This window comes from Lissotriton vulgaris, chromosome 6, assembly GCF_964263255.1.
Source record: "Lissotriton vulgaris chromosome 6, aLisVul1.2, whole genome shotgun sequence".
NCBI lineage: Eukaryota > Metazoa > Chordata > Amphibia > Caudata > Salamandridae > Lissotriton > Lissotriton vulgaris.
Genome location: NC_141694.1, coordinates 15,654,087 through 15,674,509, shown reverse-complemented (window position 1 = coordinate 15,674,509; position 20,423 = coordinate 15,654,087).

Below are 20,423 nucleotides of genomic sequence, written 5' to 3'. Positions count from 1 at the left end.
ATTGTAACTGATTTCCACCAATGATGCCACTATGTACAAACTCCATATGTTTTCTTTTTAATGATGGTGCCCACGAAAATGGCTGGTGTGTCAGTCTCTTGTTGATTGTTACATGTAATGTGCTTCCTTTAAAATGGCGGTCGCGAATGTACACTTGTAACAACACTGACGAAGGAAACCTCATCCGAAACGCGCCTGTTTGAATAAACTGCTGCCGAAAAATAAAGCCCCGTGAGTGCCGTTCATTTCCTTGTGGGACATAGGAATTGTGAGCTGGATATTGGTTGGGGAACGCCACCGCAAACTCGGCACCCGACCACAAAGTTCCCTGCTTCAAGCATACGAAAGGAGCATGATGTTAATAGCGGAGGCACCGCTGCGAAACTGACTCTGGGAAACGACGAACCAGTCCCGGCAAAATCGCCACCTGGAGAAACCAGACGAACCGTGATATACAACGGTAAGCCTGCATGGTGTGCCTGTTCCTAGGGAAAACCTGATGCAACAGCAGATCGAGGGGATTAAGTTTGGCGGCAAGGGAATTCAGAAAACAGCCAGCTCCGGGCTCGGAACTTGGAAAACAAAAATGCACTAACATAATGTACAGCGTAAATGAGCGCAATGAGGTGGCTGCCAATATGTTCAAAAAGAAAAAGAAAATTGACTACACAAGTGCAAAAAACAATGCTACAGAAAACGTTTCTAAGGATTTATCCACACAATTCACTAAACTTGAGAGACTTTGCGAAAGGGAGGTGAGAAAATGGTGGGAAGCCACCTCCCTACAAAATTATATAGAGGTGAAAAGGGTACCAAGGGGCTTAAGAATATACACTTTCCCAGCCTACGAAAACCCGGACCCCAAATTACTAGAAGCCTGGTTTGCACATACGGCGATGTTGTGTAAAGGAATGTTAGAAATGTTGGTGCAATTCGCATGGAGCGATCGTGACAAAGCATTAAATGAAATTAAGCTCCTAGGGGAAGAGTTGCAAAAAAACCCGGACAAAGACTCACAGGATCAACTTAGGGAGGCCATGAAAAAACGGCTAGCCAAATACGAAACCAAGATCCGACAGCGAAAGGAAAAAAAGTTTGACCGGTATGAAAGGGATTACGCCATGGGGCGGATTCTTACATTCTCTGAAAAATACGATCAACCGGCAAAGAGATGGGGAACAAGAACAAAGGCGCCACAAAGGGGATCCCACCAAGAGTTGAAACCTCCGAATCCGAGGTAACAGACAAAGAACACTCTGAAGACGAATTACCAGGCCCATCTGAAAATGTACAGAAAACTCCTTTTCAACAGGAGTTTCTCTTATGTCGATCTTGGCTCCGAGGAGGAAAGACCAGGCCGCCCGAAGAAGAAGAAGAACAAGGCGGGTGGCAGGAAGAGTTCGGGCAAAAGTGCTCCAAACAACCAGGGCTACAAGAAGCAAGAGGGGTGGGCAGATGGTAGAAAAAGCAGATAAACTAACCATCATAAGTTTGACAAACAAAGTCCTAACGAAAACATAAGAATCAGTACTAATGTTAGGATTAACTTTTTGCCCACAGGCCAGTATTAAATATACCCAGACAAAAATCGACCTGTTCAAGTTTACTCGTAGACTCAAACTCCATAAATTTTTCAAATTAAGACCAACGATAAAAGAGGTGAGATTTCTCAAATCTCAGAGTCAAGACATGGATCTCCTATCTGTGAACGATCTAACAACCTTGGAGATTTTGGAAGACCTCCGACAAGGTGAAAGCTAGGAGATTGAGGACAGTTAATGTACATCGAGCCAATGAATACGGGCTGTGGGCGTAGATCAAGATGCACCGTCAAGCAGATTAAAATCTCCCCCGCAATTCCTCCCCATGATGCCACATGATGCCATTGATACCTTTTCGGAAGCCGTCACAAAAGATCTACTCAAATTAAGGGAGAATTTGAAACCACCCAGAAATAAAGGAAATTTGACAAAGTGTAACGACCGGATTCTCGGACCAGATAGAATCAGCTCACCAGAGCACCACCAACCCAGCCGGAACGTAATCACCTCCCTCCTTAGGACCTATTTACAACAGGTATCTATGTCTCCTACCCAAGGATGGGGAATTAGCAATATACATGCCTAAGTTTGCTACAATACCACACTCTTACCATATAGTCTCACGGCAACTCAGGCCCAGACTATCCTACCCTGAGGCAGTTCTGATTATATACCATTACACACTGGCCGCAACCAGTGCTCACTCAAGCCACAATCTTGTGGGTATAAATACCAATATCCCCCCTGGCACTCTCTTTTATCTCCGTACAAGCCACAATCTTGTGAGTATACACATCAGTTTCCTCTCTGATGCTCTCATTAACGCCGCCTCACAATAACGATCACTTTCCTATGAATACCGTTAGCTCCTCATGTCGGGGAATCTCTCGCTATTTACTAGAGGTACAATACTACAATATTATAGATCACACAATGATGGCCAAATTATATGATGTATGACTTATTCTCCATTTCAAGGGCTCCTCTCTCCCTCATTATTCAGTTACCGCTGACCCGATCGGGGGTTGCATTCGTTCGGGAGACAGAACCTGACTACAAGAACAGGTTACCTTTATTATACCAGAACAAGAGGCACATGCCGGTTCACTAAGAACTGGGGTACTTTATTTATCACAATAACAATATAACAATATAACACTATACTATAACATATAGCCTGCAAAGGAAAATGAAAGGTTAGAATGTGTGCACGCTAATAAGAAAGGGTCGACGTCACCTTATTAATATGAAGTCTGGACTCAGCAGTCATCTGGGTTCCCGTCTCGTTTGTGCCTTGGCTCGTCTTAGGGTCACACCTCTGCAGTCACGGATACACGTCTGCACCGCTGTGCTCTGTCTCCTCCGCTTCCCTCCAAGTCACTGGAACCTTTCTCTCATCAGCTGCTTTCTCTCTGGCTGTTCTGCACTACTCCTCTCTCCTCTCAATCACAGATCATCTTCACTTCTCGGCTTCGAACTTATAACTCAGTTTCTGCCACTCTGGTATTCGTTCCCTCAACTAACTGCTTCACTTTGTATGCTCTGATCTCAATGTCAGAGTTCGCCAGCTGCTCCAACTAAAATAACTTCAATCTTTCTAAGAGAGTATCAGCTTCTCGGTCTTTCTCCGACTTCAAAATGGCAACTGTCTGCCCTAGAATAATTAATGGCATTGATGCTAACGACTAGCTGCCGCCTACAGACTGACTCACTCACTATCCCATGCTTTCGCTAATATAGAAGCTTGTCCCTTCATGGAAAGTTACGGCCAGTAACCTGCCGCCCACCAAATTCTTGTACCTCCCCGTACCAAGGACACTTTCTCTGCCGGCCGGCCTGATGTTATGTCTTCGGAATGGAGAAAAATACAGTCTTTCGATAAGGGCCAGCCTGAGCCGGTTCTCTCCAAGCGAACAACACTTCGTAACTAAAACATTACACTTGACCTAGAAGCATCTCAAGCTGCCAAGGCAGAAAGAAAGAGGGAGTCTCTCCCGTTTGAGGCCTACAAGGCCCGAAATAAGCATAACTCCATGAAAAGTATATTAACACTCTTACAAAAGGACGGATTGTCACTAATACTAATGAATCTATCCCCTAACATAAGTTTATAAGCCCTGATCTAAGGAAAAGGGTACGGAATTATCAACACGCCTTGTGAATAGGCTCTATTTACGGTTCTACTCCCACCATTAGAATGATAGTAGACTGAAGTCACCTCCAATCACCTTCCTTCAAGGAAGGGCCGAAAAGGTCGGTCAGAACACAAAGGCACAGAGAACTGCCCTAAAAATCATCATGCAAGAAGACACCAACATTATCTATAACCCTCAGACAAAGGGAGAAATATTGTTCTTATGTCGCGGAAATACTATGTGGAAGAGGCACTTAGACAATTAAAGGATTTGAAATGTTACGAACCATGTACCCCAACATTATATCAAGAAAGCATTCGAGATTTTCATGCTCTAATAAATAAATGGCATGATAAACAAATGTTAGATGTGGATGAATATCTGTTTTTACGAACTCCTGACCCAACCCTACCCACTTTTTATCACCTACCAAAGGTGCATAAAGATGAGAAGGAACCCCCGGGTAGACCTATAGTCTCCTCAATGGGGAGTTTTACAGAAAATCTTTCTAAATTCCTAGTCCATTTTCTATTCGATGCTGTTTTGAAATTAAGATCTTACATCAAAGACACCACGGACTTTATAGGTCGTATTAAACAAATAGAATGGCAAACCTCATATTGTTTAAGGTACTTGATATCACAAGTCTGTATACTTGTATTAATCATGTCTCTGGCCCCAAAGCTGTTAAGTACTTTTTGGAAAAAAAGATCTTTGCGTTTTTCCACACATAATTCCATGCTACTCGAATTGATTGAATTCTACCTATGAAATAACATCTTTACCTTTCAGGGTGACCTGTACCGGCAGATATCGGGGCCGCGATGGGCACCTGCTTCGCCCCCAGCTACGCAAACTTGTTCGTAGGCTGGTGTGAGGAGCAGGTGGCCTGGTCCCCGATAAATGAGAGTTGGACCAATAAGGTAGTGACATGGCACAGGTATATTGATGACCTGTTTATAGTATGGAATGGCCCAAAACTTGAGGCAGAAGAGTATTTACAAACCCTAAATTATAATGATGTCAATCTCCATTTCTCGGGGGAGGTAAGCTTGGTGGCAGCTAGCTACCTGGACCTGAGATTGGACATTGAAGATGATAAAATCAATACCTCTCTTTACAGAAAACCCACTGCTGGGAACAGCACGCTTCATGCGTCTAGTGGGCATCCTCAGAAACTAAAAAAAACGCATTCCCTATGGGGAGTTCGTGAGGACAAAAAGGAATTGTTCCAGGGAGGCTGACTTCGATGAGACAGTTAACTGTAGCTTTGAACGATTCTTTGCCAGGGGGTATAGCGTAGGACTCTTAGAAAGTACCCTTAATAGAGTTAAAAACCTGAACAGGAACGAATTACTGAAACAAGGGAAATTGAAACAGTATTCTAATGAAAAATTTAGAATGATCACCACCTACTCCAATGAAGCTAACACACTAAGAAACATCATGAAGAAAAACTGGCATATATTGAAAACTGATGCAATAATAGCAAATGATATCCCAGCGGGTCCAATAATCACCTATAGAAAAGCCCGCTCACTGAGAGATAATCTGGTACATAGCCATCTCGATAGTCCCATACCTAGAAAAGGCACCCTAAAAGACATGAGGGGATTTTTTTCCTTGCGGAAAATGCAAGGCTTGTACGTCAAGTAAAAGTTTTTGACCTACAAGAATAAAGGCTTAAAAACAGACAAGAAGATTAATAATTTCATGACATGCCAGACAACTCATGCAGTATATTGCCTGACATGCCACTACATAGGGAGCACCATAAATATGGTAAAACTAAGAGTGCTAGAACACATGCGCTCAATTATTTAAAAAAAATTCAGCTACCCTGTGTCACATCATTTTTCAGTAAAACACAACAGTAACAGCGATCTGTTAAAGTATTTCTGCCTAGACTGTGTACCCCCACATGTGAGGGGTGGAAATAGAGTTCTAAAATTAAGGAGGTTGGAGTCCCGCTATATTATTGACATGGGGACCAAGTCACCCAACGGTTTGAACAGTGGGGAGGAGATGGCAGTCCATCTTGGTAAATAAGGATGAAATGAAAATCGGTAATTAATGATGAAATCATAAATCACTGTTTGTATATATATGATTGTTCTTAATACATTTGTTTAATGAATATAGTTTCTTTTTCTTTTTCCGTAAACAAATTAGGGGAAGCATGATTATAAAGCCGATACACGCCAAAAATTGTATGGGTAGCAATGGAAGTAGCCTTTGCAACCGGCTTTGTAAAGGTTACAATTGCAGATTCACTGCGACATCTTGTACAAAAACTAATCACATCACTTAAAATGTTTTGGTGAGATGTCGGTATTGTAACTGATTTCCACCAATGATGCCACTATGTGCAAACTCTATATGTTTTCTTTTTAATGATGGTGCCCACGAAAACGGCTGGCGCGTCAGTCCCTTGTTGATTACTACATGTAATGAGCTTCCTTTAAAATAGCGGTCGCGAATGTACACTTGTAACAACACTGATGAAGGAAACCTTATCCGAAACGCGTCTGTTTGAATAAACTGCTGCCGAAAAATAAAGCCCTGTGAGTGCTGTTCATTTCCTTGTGGGACATAGGAATTGTGAGCTGGATATATATATATATATATATATATATATATATATATATATATATATATATATATATATATGTATATTACCTACTGGCTATCGCCAGTAGGTATATATAGTTAGGATTTATTCCCTATGGGATTTTTGAAAATTCTATGTCTAATAACTTTGGCGTTTGTGGACGGAATCGGCTGAAATTTTCAGGAAAATGGCACATTTTGTTTCTGAGCAGCTCTTGAAAATTTGGGGGGGTTTTGTCGAGGGGGGGCCGAGAAAAAAGGGGGGTCCCAAAACGCGTTTTTCCCATGTTAATTACCATAGGGCGGTTGGACTCACTTTTAGCTCGAACGGCTGAATGGATTTGCACGAAACTTGGCAAAATTGTAGGGACTGTTAGCCCGATGTGCCTTTGCTAGGTCTCAATATATGTGCTCCAGTAGTTTTTGAGAAATTAATGTTCAAAACAAGATATATATCTGTAACAGCGCTCCGGACTGCGCTCCGGTTCGCTTACTTTTCGCGAAACGTAACTTTGCGCGCAGAAAGCTGATTGGCTCTCCGGTGTCTGTCAACATTCTAAACAGTCCGGAGCGGCCGCCATCTTATCTCTCGGTAGGATAGAGAGAGAAGAAGAGGTGAAAAACGAAGGTGGAATTTAATGAAAGGGGGCAAGGTATACTCCTCTTGACCCCCTAGGAATGTTGTTGGGGTTATTAAAGGGTCCCGTGGGGAAAATAAAAAAAAAATGATTTTTCACGGTAGAAGCGCTTCACGGGCCGCGAACTGGGCCATAAACTGGTAGCGAAACGGGAATTCGCCATTTTGTGCTTCGTTTTAATTAAATTACTAGGTATAAGGGGGTGCGGGAGACGTATCCTAATCCCCTATGTTTCCTGAGGGTGGCTGAGGAGGCTCATATATGTTGATACATCTCTTCCAGCGGCTGTGCGTGAGCTTTTTTTTTTTTGTGCTGCGTGACGTCTGTTAACGTTCGATTCGATGGAAATCAGAAAGTGTTGACCGCCAATTTGTCACTGCGATAAAATATTTTGTTATAAATGAATCCTTATTGATAAACATTGTCTGCGCCATCTTGCCTTTTTTCCAATGCCACAATTTTGTCGTGCACGGCAGCCATTTTAGATGCCAGGCCGGTCCCAGGCTATCACCTAGCCCTGCGGATGTAGTTTATGGCCCCAGCTGTAGAGAATCTAGACATGCCAACCCTCCCGATTCAGGGGTGAGACTACTGATTTCAGTGCTAGTCTCCCGCCTCCCGATTTCTGCAAGCAAAAACCCGGGGGCATATTACCAACAACTAGCGATAATTTTTGTCTCTAACTTGTTTAGAGACAAAAATTATCGCCGCAAATCGGCGATTTTTATCGCAGATAAACCTTGCTATTAGCAAGGTTTATCGCAAATGCGATAAAAAACGGCCGCAATGCGTGAATATTGCTGAAAAGTCAGCGATATTCATGTATTATCGAGCAAATGCTCTTAGCCATGTTATCCACCTCCCATTGGATAACATGGCTAAGAACTGCTCAGGTCAGGTGTTAGCTTTTGGAGATATTCGCGCTTAGCGCGAATATCTCCAAAAGTTGGTAATAGGAGATAGCGATGTTAGGGACTGTTTCCAGTCGCTAACATCTTGGCACGCCCACTTTGCATGTCATTAGTGATAAATATCACTGACATGCAAAGCGGGGCCCAAGATGGTCGCTATCTCCTTTTAGCTGTCACTAACTGGTGTTAGCGACAGCTTGGTAATAGGGAGATAATTTTATCTCCGCTTTCTTGGCTTTTAAAGCCAAAAAAGCGGAGATAAACCCCCTTGATAATATGCCCCACGATTCCTCGGGGGTTTCAGCTGACAGGGCTTGGTATTGTGTTACGTGGTAATTCTTCCAGGAAACGTCAGAGGGTCGATGCAGGGGTTCTAGAAGGGGTGATAAACCATTTAAGCCTCATGAACAAGCGCATGGTCTTTTAAAGATCTGTGAAGTACTCGGGGCGGCGGTGTGTGTGTGTCCTCTTTCAGGAGCGGGCGGGCAGGGGGGGGGGGCACTGCCAGCAACTTCCAGGCCAGGCAGTGTTCAATAGTTGCATCACCCTTTCTCTGCCTGCTATTGCGCTCCATGCTTCGGAAAGGTAAGAAAAAGGACGTGCATTTGAGTTTGAAATGTCCGATCCTGTAGCAGTACACTTGCAAAGCCCACACATGACAATAACCCGATTCAAGGCCCCATTCACCCGTTTAAAAAAAAATATATAACACTCCAACTAAGTAGGATTATAAAACTTTATTAACTTTTAAATATAATGAACGGAACAAAAACTGTAAAAACATTTAAACATTTTTCACAAAAAAAAGCAACAATGGTCAGAAGCTGTCTTTTGTGCGAATAGTCCCAAGGCAGCACAACGTGCTGAGTTCTGGACGGCACCCAGGTGATGTCACCTGGGTGCCGCACTGGTTTTTGGGATCCTACAATGCAGCAAAGAAAAACAGCGTGGGGCGTCCAGGGTGGTGCGGAGGGAGGCCTCGTCAGTAGCGGTCTGTTGTGCGAATAGTCCCAAGGCAGCAGAACGCGCTGAGATGTTGATGGCACTCAGGTGATGTCCAGTAAACTGCCGCACTGGTTTTGGTATCCTACAATGCTGCTCCGAAAATTGGCGTGGGGCGGCCCGGGGGGGGGGCGTGGGGGAGGCGGCGTGAACGGGCCTCCCCAGGTGGCGGCCATCCAGCTGAGTTGCGCCCGCTCTTGCGGCTACAGCGTCTCGCTCACCATGTTGTTGAGTTGCTCCCACTCTTGCAGTGCAGCGATAGGCGGCTGCCACATGACTCTTAAAATGGCGGACGGCTCTTCGGTTTTGGGCCTGGTCCACTAAAATGGCCCTGGGACACCTTGGAACTCGGACGCTTGCCTGCTAGGGCTTGGGCTCCATTCTCGAAAAGCGTCCCCTCAGCCGTGAAGATTCTACAAAAGTCTTGGGGGCCCTCGACTCCTGCAGGCTTCCGGTGGGGAGCGGCTGCCATGATTGCTCGCGGAATGACCACGACGGAGCCACGAGATGGTGGTGCTCTCATGCTGACGCCAGCTTCAGTCTGAATCATCCAGAAACAAGGTGGGGCTTTCATCGTTTGGGAAAAAAAAATGTTCTAAACCAATGAAAAGTGTTATTTTTAGGTCATATGACCAAGCCTTCCATCTTTAGGAAACCAAAAGTAAAATGAACCAATGAAAAGTTTTATAAACAAGTCACATGACCTGTTATGCGGCATAGGGCTACAAAAAGCGTAGAAAATCCGTTGGCACGTGAGGCGGCGTCAGTAGCGGACCGATGTGCGAATAGGCCGAAGCCAGCACAACGCGCCGAGATCCGGATGGCACCGAGGTGGTGTCCAGCAAATTGCCGCACTGGTGTGGCCATCCTACAATGCTGCGCCGAAAGACGGCGTGTCCAGCTGAGTTCCGGTCACTCTTGCGGTACAGTGAGTCGAACGCGCCGAGATCCGGATGGCACCGAGGTTGTGTCCAGCAAGTTGCCGCACTGGTGTGGCCATCCTACAATGCTGTGCCGAAAGTCGGCGTGGGGTGCCCCGTTGGCTTATGAGGTGATGTCAGTAGTGGACCGATGTGTGAATAGGTCGGAACCAGCACAAGGCGCCAAGATTCGAATGGCAAGTCCTGGATGTTGAGTGCCATAGTTGAGAGTTCTGAGCAGTGCTTGTAAGACTATCTGAAGCTTATTTGCACCTGCTGCAGCTTCACTATTGCCCAAGGTGTTGTCCAGCAAATTGCTGCACTGGTGTGGCCATCCTACAATGCTGCGCCGAAAGACGGCGTGTTCAGCTGAGTTCCGGTCACTCTTGCGGTACAGTGACTCGAACGCGCCGAGATCCGGATGGCACCGAGGTGGTGTCCAGCAAGTTGCCGCACTGGTATGGCCATCCTACAATGCTGCGCCGAAAGACGGCGTGACCAGCTGAGTTCCGGTCACTCTTGCGGTACAGTGACTCGAACGCTCCGAGATCCGGATGGCACCGAGGTTGTGTCCAGCAAGTTGCCGCACTGGTGTGGCCATCCTACAATGCTGCACCGAAAGTCAGTGTGGGGTGTCCCGTTGGCTTATGAGGTGATGTCAGTAGTGGACCGATGTGTGAATAGGTCGGAACCAGCACAAGGCGCCCTGCACTGTTGAGCTTTTTTCAATGCCTGTTTTTTGTTGTTTCTCCTCCATCAAAAACAAAAAAAAAATATAAAACTGTGCAAAATACAAAAAAATGTTTAGAAAAGCAGTGCTTGTAAGACTGTCTGAAGCTCTTTTGCACCTGCTGCAGCTTCACTATTGCCCTGGTGTGGCCAAAGATCGCCCATGACATAGGCGGCCGGCTCCCGAGGTCCGGCGGAACTTTTTTCCTTTTCCTTTCTGCTTCTTGTCCCACAATCCGTTTCACCTGAAGACACGACCAGGTTCCTGAATGTGTGCAGGGGGACGCTATTGATTGAATGAAAATGGCGGCTTGACACAAAGCTGACTCAAGCGTTGCTGTTGATGCTATACAGACAAAATTGGTTTTCAGTTTGTACATTCTTCAGGATTTTTTTTTCCATCCAAGGCTGATTGAGAGTTTGTAGAAAAATGGCTTCAGATTTTCCACATATTACTCGTCAACATTCTTCCTAAATGTAACAATGTGAGACTCACTAGGAGAACGGCTGTTTATCTTTCCTTTCAAAATGCTGCCAACAATATTTTCTGAATGGAAGACACCATCTTGTAGCATAAAGGGCCGAAAGGGGTTCTGGTCTGGCCGATTGTTGGTGGAGACATTTTGACTATATCTTGGACCTGCCCGGCCTCGCCCAAAATGGCGCCGGTATAAATGGGACTCGTAACTCCTTGCCCGCAAATGTATATCTAGAAAATTTTATTGTAAGTGGCCCTGTCTTATTTTAATTACAAAATGTACGTCCACCGATTCCGCAACTGTTAGACACCTTAGTTCTTGTACCTAATGGCCCGCTCGTTACGTTCCTCTACAGTGTAAATGTCTCCTCATCATATACGATTTCAGTTTGCTCCGTGGCCGGCCCACGTGGTTATAGGCCCGTATTTGTATACTGACATTTTCACAATAAAGGTTTTTAAAACAAAACACGGTAGTAGTATTTACATTGGTAAAGTTTTTACTTTTAGTCACTGTTTTCGAATCAGTAAAAGGCAAGTGAAATAAAGCAGTCCAATTACATGACGGATAAAAGGTATAATATGTAGGAACGTAGTAAAGATAAATGGTCAAGGGCAGTTGTGTTTTCCACTCCTGCAACATAAAGTGATCGATAAGAATCTGATAATCAGGCGTATCGGCGACTAAGACAGCAGGCCGAGTCTCTTTTACTCAACGGCTCCGTCATGGAACGAAGAAACGCCCTTTTTCTCGAAAAAGGAATATATTTTACTTGCAGGACAGTTGTAAATTTTCCGGGAAAGTACATTAGCCTGGAATATTATAACATATATGTTTAAAAAAAAAAAATGTTCGAAAACAATAAAAAGCGTAATTTTTAGGTCATATGATCAAGCTTTTCATCATTAAAATAACAAAAGTAAAATGAACCAATGAAAAGTTTTATTAACAAGTCACATGACCTGTTATGCTTACGTTACGCGCTGCGTGCCGCGCGCCGCGCCCCGGATCACTTCCGGGTGCGCTAACGCGGCGTGTCATATAACGCATTACGCGACAACGTAGGTCAAGAATATAGTCAAAATGTCTCCACCAACCAGCCTTCGGAACACAACCCCTTTCAGCAGTCCAAAAAGTTCTGTTAAATGACAACAGAGGGGACAGGCAACAAGAACCATCAGTCAAAGAGGGGAGGGCAAGTTCTTCTCTTCCGGGTCATGTTGGGGCGCTACCGGAACTGATCGAATTGGTAGTCTACAGTGTTTCTGGATGTTTCAGAATAAAGCTGGCATCAGCATGAGAGCACTACCATCTCGTAGCTCCGTCGTGGCCATTCCACGAGCAGACATGGCAGCCGCTCCCCACCAGAAGCCTGCGGGAGTCGGGGGCCCCCAAGACTTTTGTAGAATCTTCACGGCTGAGGGGACGCTTTCGAGAATGGGACCCAAGCCCTATCATGGAAGCGTCCGAGTTTCAAGGTGTCCCAGGGCCATTTTAGTGGACCAGGCCCAAAACCGAAGAGCCGTCCGCCATTTTGAGAGTCCTGTGGCAGCCGCCTATCGCTGCACCGCAAGAGCGGGAGCAACTTAACTACATGGTGAGCGAGACGCTGTAGTTGCAAGAGCGGGCGGAAAACAGCTGAATGGCGGAAGAGGCACAGTGTAGCAAAAGCGGGCGGAATGGCAACTAAAACGGTAAAGGGGCGCCCCACTACAGCGTGTCTTCAGGTCAAACGGATTGTGGGACAAAGTCCAGAATAGAAGAGTCATCAAAAGGCAAAAAGTTCCGCCGGACCCCGGGAGCCGGCCGCCTATGTCGGGGGCGATCTCAGGCTACACCAGTGCTATAAGACTTGGGGAGGGGGTCGGAGCCAAGCGTCTTCCCCGAGTCCGTGCCATCACACCGCCCCTCGGGGGCCTCCGTCAAGCGGTTTAGGGAGGTACCATATAACATTGTTTTCAAATGCAGTCAGGTCCACAAACGACCCTCACTTACTTTGAGAATAGTGAAGCTGCAGTAGGTGGAAATAAGCTTCAGACAGTCTTACAAGCACTGCTTTTGTAAACATTTTTTGATTTTTTTGTATTTTTGCACAGTTTTATATATTTTTTTTGTTTTTGATGGAGGGGAATCAACAAAGCACAGGCATTGAAAAAGGCTCAAACTCAGAACTCTGAACTATGGCACCCAACATCCAGGACTTGCCATCCGGATCTTGGTGCCTTGTGCTGCTTCCGACCTATTCACACATCGGTCCACTACTGACATCATCTTATAAACCAACGTTATGTAAATAGTTATTTAATAAAATGTTTTACCCTGTTTCTTTGCTGGTGTGTTGTCTATATTTTTAATATTTGCATAGGGTTTGTCGTTATTTTGGGCGGGATGGGTGACGGAGCCGAGCTGTCTTGCAGCCCTCATGATGTGGAGCTCAGTTCATCTCACTATTTTCGTATTTCTCATGAAGGGTTGTTTATAATATTTCTATTTTAGCGAGGTCAAAAAGAGATCCAATTAGTGGCCTACTGATTTTGCTCGATTACTTTTATTTTTTTACACGATTTTTCACGATCTGCAAAGACTAAACAGAGTATTGCGACTTTGTGCTTGTTTGTAAATAGAGAATGAACCAAAGAGAATCAATTGTAAAACAGTAAATGCTTGGATAATAATCAATCAAATGGAGAGACAAGCAGGCAGGACGGATTACAAAGGGGGTAAAGGCCTGCGTTAACTACTCTTCACTATCTGCAAAGAGAGAGTACTACTAAGAGAAAAGAGGGGAGGGGGGCAGCGTTCAAAGCACATCAGCGTGCATAAACACGAAAAAGTTTTTATCTATCACGTACTTGACATTTTAAAGCTTTTCATATTTGCTATTAAAAAACCATTGAAATTCACTGAAAAAACCATAGGTTATAGTCGATATATAGTTAGGAATTTGCATTTACAAAACCTTGAAAATTCAATGAAAAAACCATTGGTTTTAGGCCATATATAGTTAGGGATTTGCATTTACAAAACCTTATTTTACTCGCATAAAACCATTGAAATTCCATATATAGTTAGATGCGCTAACTATATATCGCGCACCCGCAATCCACTGCTGATGATGTCACATATTACATCATTCATGACATGGTCAGTGACATCACTGATGACATCACTGATGACAACTCAAATGACATCACTGACAACATCACAGATGACATCATTCATGTGTTAATACGATGAACCTCTACAGACTCTGATATAACCTTAGATACACTCAGTGAAAACAGACACTCACAGATTGTCACTCATCCATGGAGTTACTCATACACCTAGACAGTCATGCAAAGAATCAATCACACCTCCAATTCCTCAACTATACAGTTATACACACCTTACTTATTGAAACATATTCTAACACATATTTACTCTCTTATACAATCACTGATACAAGTTTTCAATGATCCATGCAGCTACTCACACATTCACTGGCTCTTAAACACAGTAATTTATATATGTCAACTCTCGCATGTACTGTGTTTTACATATGAACTTACTTTGACATGTAGCATTGAGATATCCAATCACTCACCAATACACTCATGCACACAGTCAACCACCCATACAGCTGTTTCCACATGCAGTTTTGAGCCCATACATCTAGTGAATCAGCTGTTCACACATCTATGCACAGAGTCACACATTTCCCAGCCACTCACACACATACTCAGTCTCCCATACAAATACTTGGGCAACCAATCAATAACCCATATAGTTACTCATATAGCTACTGATCAACACATGCAGCAGTTTTCAGAACAACAGATATAATGATGCACAAATTAATACAGTTTAATCACTAACCCATGCACTCAGTGAGACACATTTAATCACTCCCTCATACAATCAGTTGCACCTACTAAATTCTTCATCCAGACATTTATACATCCACTCATTCTTCAATATGTAAGACATATTTTAACTTTACAGAAACATACAGTCACTGGATGTTGTCATCAGTGATGTCATCAGTGATGTCACTGACCATGTCATGAATGATGTAATATGTGACATCATCAGCAGTGGATTGCGGGTGCGCGATATATAGTTAGCGCATCTAACTATATATGGAATTTCAATGGTTTTATGCGAGTAAAATAAGGTTTTGTAAATGCAAATCCCTAACTATATATGGCCTAAAACCAATGGTTTTTTCATTGAATTTTCAAGGTTTTGTAAATGCAAATTCCTAACTATATATCGACTATAACCTGTGGTTTTTTCAGTGAATATATATATATATATATATATATATATATATATATATATATATATATATATATATATATATATATATATATATATATATATATATATATTCACTGAAAAACCATAGGTTTGACACATGTTATAGCTAGCTGGACATTTCACTTATATAAAACCAATGAAATTCCCCGTTATAGTTACTTCAGCTAACTATAACTCGCGCGCCCGCAATGCACTGCTGATGATGTCACACATCACATCACCTATTAAATGGGTTAGTTTTGAAAATTACATATATTTTATATATGTAGATCAGAAAGTTGGTTGAAAAAAATTGTAGTATATAAGTGTATAATCGGTTGCTTTTTGGGTGACAAATAGATCTATAACCGACTGATTAAAAATATCTTAATGAGTACATGTGTTACGGAGTAATATTTAAATATATACCTATCTATGTCTGTCTATCAGTTTCTATTTTAGTGGCTAAATGTGTTGATAAGTAGCTTTATCACTGATACATTATATCTATATAGGTTATTGTTTCTTTATTATTACCAAAAGTATCTCAGTGTCTAAGTGTTAATATGCTACATTAGGAGATTTTACATATTCCATTCATGCAAGAGTCAGTGACATACTATTCCTATATGTTGTAGGCAGCATATGTCAGATACTAGATATTATCAGTGATATCAAGAGTAATGTCACTAACCATGTGATGAGTGATGTAATATGTAACATCATCAGCAGTGCATTGCGGGCGCGCGAGTTATAGTTAGCTGAAGTAACTATAACGGGGAATTTCATTGGTTTTATATAAGTGAAATGTCCAGCTAACTATAACATGTGTCAAACCTATGGTTTTTTCAGTGAATTTCATAGGTTTTTTAAATGCTACTTCCTAACTATAACGTGTGTAAAACCTATGGTTTTTTCAGTGAATTTCATAGGTTTTTCAAATGATACTTCCTAACTGTAACGTGTGTAAAACCTATGGTTTTTTCAGTGAATTTCATAGGTTTTTCAAATGCTAGTTCCTAACTATAACGTGTGTAAAACCTATGGTTTTTTCAGTGAATTTCATAGGTTTTTTGAATGCTAGTTCCTAACTATAAAGGATATACCTGAAATAAATATCGACATATCAATCTTACGTGCACGACCGAGTGCGCGCACCCACCTATTTATTTTGTGAAAGCTTTGCAATTTAAACCTAATGAATTTCTTCATAGACCAATGAAAGAACTTATAGTACGTTAAAGACACTGAACCTAGGCTTTTTTTTTGTCAAATAAACCTTTTAATTAAATGGAGCCGAATTTCTTTTTAATCGTTCGTGCGTGACTGGATGTACACACCTTAATATTTTTTTTAAAAATATAAAAGGTTTTATAATTTAACAATTGTATACTTAAATCGAGCTCTAAAAATATGTAAAATCCGTATGTGTTTGAATTCACTTCTTTTCACGTTTTCAAACTTCGCTGAAGAAGATCGCTACTTCCAAATCACGTTCGTAACTAGATAGTGTCACCGCGTACACGTCCTGAGACGCGCATGTGAAGTCATGTGACTTGAAAAGAACACTTCCAATTGGTTCTTAGTAGTTTCTATTCTGGAATTTACACGCAGCACTCCACCCACTTTCCTCACTATCTTTTCTACTCTCAAGAGACAACAACGTCGAACATCTTCATGAAAGACTTTGCTGAAATGGCTGCCGTTCCGCATTCATCTTCCGAATCTGAAGGAAATGAGCGACCACCTTTAAGAAGAAAAAAGGAATCTTTCATTTGGCAATTTTTCACTTATCCTGAAGATCAAAAGAAAGTGAATGCGCCAAAAGTAACCTGCACGATATGCAAATCGGAGCTCTCAAGGGGAAATCCAAATAGAAAATATTCCTTTTCCATACATACCATGCAGCGGCATGTTAAACAAAGGCACCCTGAGCATTATGCAAAAGCATCGACAAGAGCCCTGGCCATGCTATTACCATCAGAGGTGGCCAGCACATCTTCTGGTCGACGACCTGTATCTCCATCGAGTGCTGAGATGGACTTGAGACCATATCTTGCGAAGGTGCATATGAAATGCAACGAGTGTGGAGAAATTCTTTTGTATGGAGAGCAGAGCCTCATTCTTATTAAACTAAAAAAACTACTTACCTGCCGCCACCGCCGAGAGTCATTCCAGGCCTCACAAGGAACTCGCCAGAGCCGGCGCCCAAGCCGCCACCGCCGAGAGTCATCACAGGGCATTGGAAACCGCGCCGCCGCTCCGGGAGGACTACAACTCCCGGCAGGCCTCGCGGCGGCGCGTGGAAGTGACGCGGAATGCGCCGGAAGAGCGCAGAGTGCCCCATAAAGGGAGGAGGAGATCGGCAGAGCGGGGGGAGACCTACTTACCTGCCGCCACCGCCGAGAGTCATTCCAGGCCTCACAAGGAACTCGCCAGAGCCGACGCCCAAGCCGCCACCGCCGAGAGTCATCACAGGGCATTGGAAACCGCGCCGCCGCTCCGGGAGGACTACAACTCCCGGCAGGCCTCGCGGCGGCGCGTGGAAATGACGCGGAACGCGCCGGAAGAGCGCAGAGTGCCCCATAAAGGGAGGAGGAGATCGGCAGAGCGGGGGGAGACCTACTTACCTGCCGCCACCGCCGAGAGTCATTCCAGGCCTCACAAGGAACTCGCCAGAGCCGACGCCCAAGCCGCCACCGCCGAGAGTCATCACAGGGCATTGGAAACTGCGCCGCCGCTCCGGGAGGACTACAACTCCCGGCAGGCCTCGCGGCGGCGCGTGGAAGTGACGCGGAACGCGCCGGAAGAGCGCAGAGTGCCCCATAAAGGGAGGAGGAGATCGGCAGAGCGGGGGGAGACCTACTTACCTGCCGCCACCGCCGAGAGTCATTCCAGGCCTCACAAGGAACTCGCCAGAGCCGACGCCCAAGCCGCCACCGCCGAGAGTCATCACAGGGCATTGGAAACCGCGCCGCCGCTCCGGGAGGACTACAACTCCCGGCAGGCCTTGCGGCGGCGCGTGGAAGTGACGCGGAACGCGCCAGAAGAGCGCAGAGTGCCCCATAAAGGGAGGAGGAGACGCGAGCGGGACGCCCGGGGCAAAGCCCGGACAAAGGGCGGGCCCTCTACGGCCCTCATCGGCACAAGTCGGCCAGGCTAGGCCACCCCTCTAATACTACCTCTTTGTGCACCAGGGAATTATTTACATGATTGTCCACAGCAAATAGTGGTGTTCCAGACGCTGGTTGACTGCCTCCTGAGCCCTAGCTATCCAGACGGGGGTCGGTAAGCAGCCTATATAGCTTCTATCAAATCGCCCAGGAGCCCGGGATAAGGAGGGGGCCCACGTGGAAACGCCAAGAATAGACAATCATACTGACGATCTTGGAAAGGAATCAGCTGGATATCTGCACAAGTTTTGAAGTAAGACTTTTTGTTTTAACCTTGGGAGCGATACTTTGTTAATTAATTGAGCTGTGGGTATAAGACTTTCACACACCTTGGCAAAACTATGCGTAAAAGAAATCATCACACGGCATCCGAAACACCAAAGAACACCATGGAAAACTACCTTGTCCAAGTGGTCAGCAAAATAAACAGCGAACGCAGACAATCGTTAGGTCTGTCCCAATCACCTATTCTTCCTCCCATGAGCCCACCCACCTCTTCGCAAATCAATGAGTCCTTGTTATTAGTCTCTGACAACGATCCCCTTGCACCAGCTTCCCCAGTAACTGTCAATATTGATGTAAGCACAGTGAATGTGGGGGACACTGAACAACACGGGGTTAATGACTCAGAAGCACAGGTTGTCATTGAGGTTGAAGGAAATAATGACAAAGAAGATGTGGAGGATGATCCACCGGCTAAACAGACCTCGAGGGCAGTTAGAGCCTGTCGCAGATTGCAAAGCAAACGTGGGGGGGCACGTTCTGGGAAAAACAAGGCCACATCACCACCAAAGGAAAAAAATACCTGCCAGAACAATGAGGAAAATAATCTGAGGGACATATTGGACAAGGACTTAATGTCCAAAATAGCGGAGCTGTTAGAAATAAAAATACAGACAATTATTAAGCCACTTATTAGTAAGATTGACAAACTTTCTGCAGAGATAAAGAAACTTGGAAGCACACAACATGTCTTAGCAGATGCAATAGGCAATGTCCTTAGTAATGTTAATAAAGGCAGTGATCCCCCAGAGAAAGATAACGAATCCAGGGCAACATCAGATGCTACCCCTCCAGGAGTAATTCCTGCAGAATGCCCACAAACGTCTGGCCAAAATACTAACAACTTGCCATCAGAAGCCCCAACTGTCAGATTAATTGATTCAACACATGCTACAGTGCCCTCTAGTTTTGAAGAAAACCAAACACAATTTGTAGTTGAAGCAGCACCGTTAGTGCTAGTGCTAGCCAATACACCAACCCTATCACCGGACCAAACTGAGTCAGCCTCATCACTAAAAAGTAAGGCACTATACTGGCTCTCAAATAATATGCGGATAGCACAGGGGGGTGAACAGCGGTTGGCTGATGAAATTAAAACAGCAAGGAGGGTTGGTTGGATAGGAAATAAGCAAAAAAAATGGAAGGGCGACTGTGTGATATTAAACTTTTCGACTGCAGCTGCTCTTCCGGACATTCTATCAAATATCCTTCCACCACAAAAAAGAAGTAGCTCTATAATCCCTCTTACACTAGAATTTTTCTATAATGAAACACAAAAGGCCAACAATCAAAAACCCCGGAAGCCAGTATGGTCAACGAGAGACCATGGTTGGGGAGGGGGACCATCAGCTTTTGACACAAATTACGCCCCCCAAAATAGGGTAGGTTCATGGCTACCAAACCAACACAATATTTTTCAAAACACTATTTCAAGGCAAAATTGGAACCAAATGGGCAGACGAGGGCCTGGTTTAATAACCAACAATTGTGGGCCTACAGGAAATGTTAAATATAATGGAGGATGGCCAGGCATGCAGCAGAATGTACTGTATCCTAATACCCCAGCACCTATAGGTAATGCTGACTTTAATGGAGGATGGCTGGGCTCTTATCAGAACCCACCCTTTCCCATTACCCCTGCACCCAGATGGAATGCCCCCACAAATGGTTGGGGCTTCGGGGCCCCATCTTACAACTGGGGAGTTAGCACTTCAAATAGGT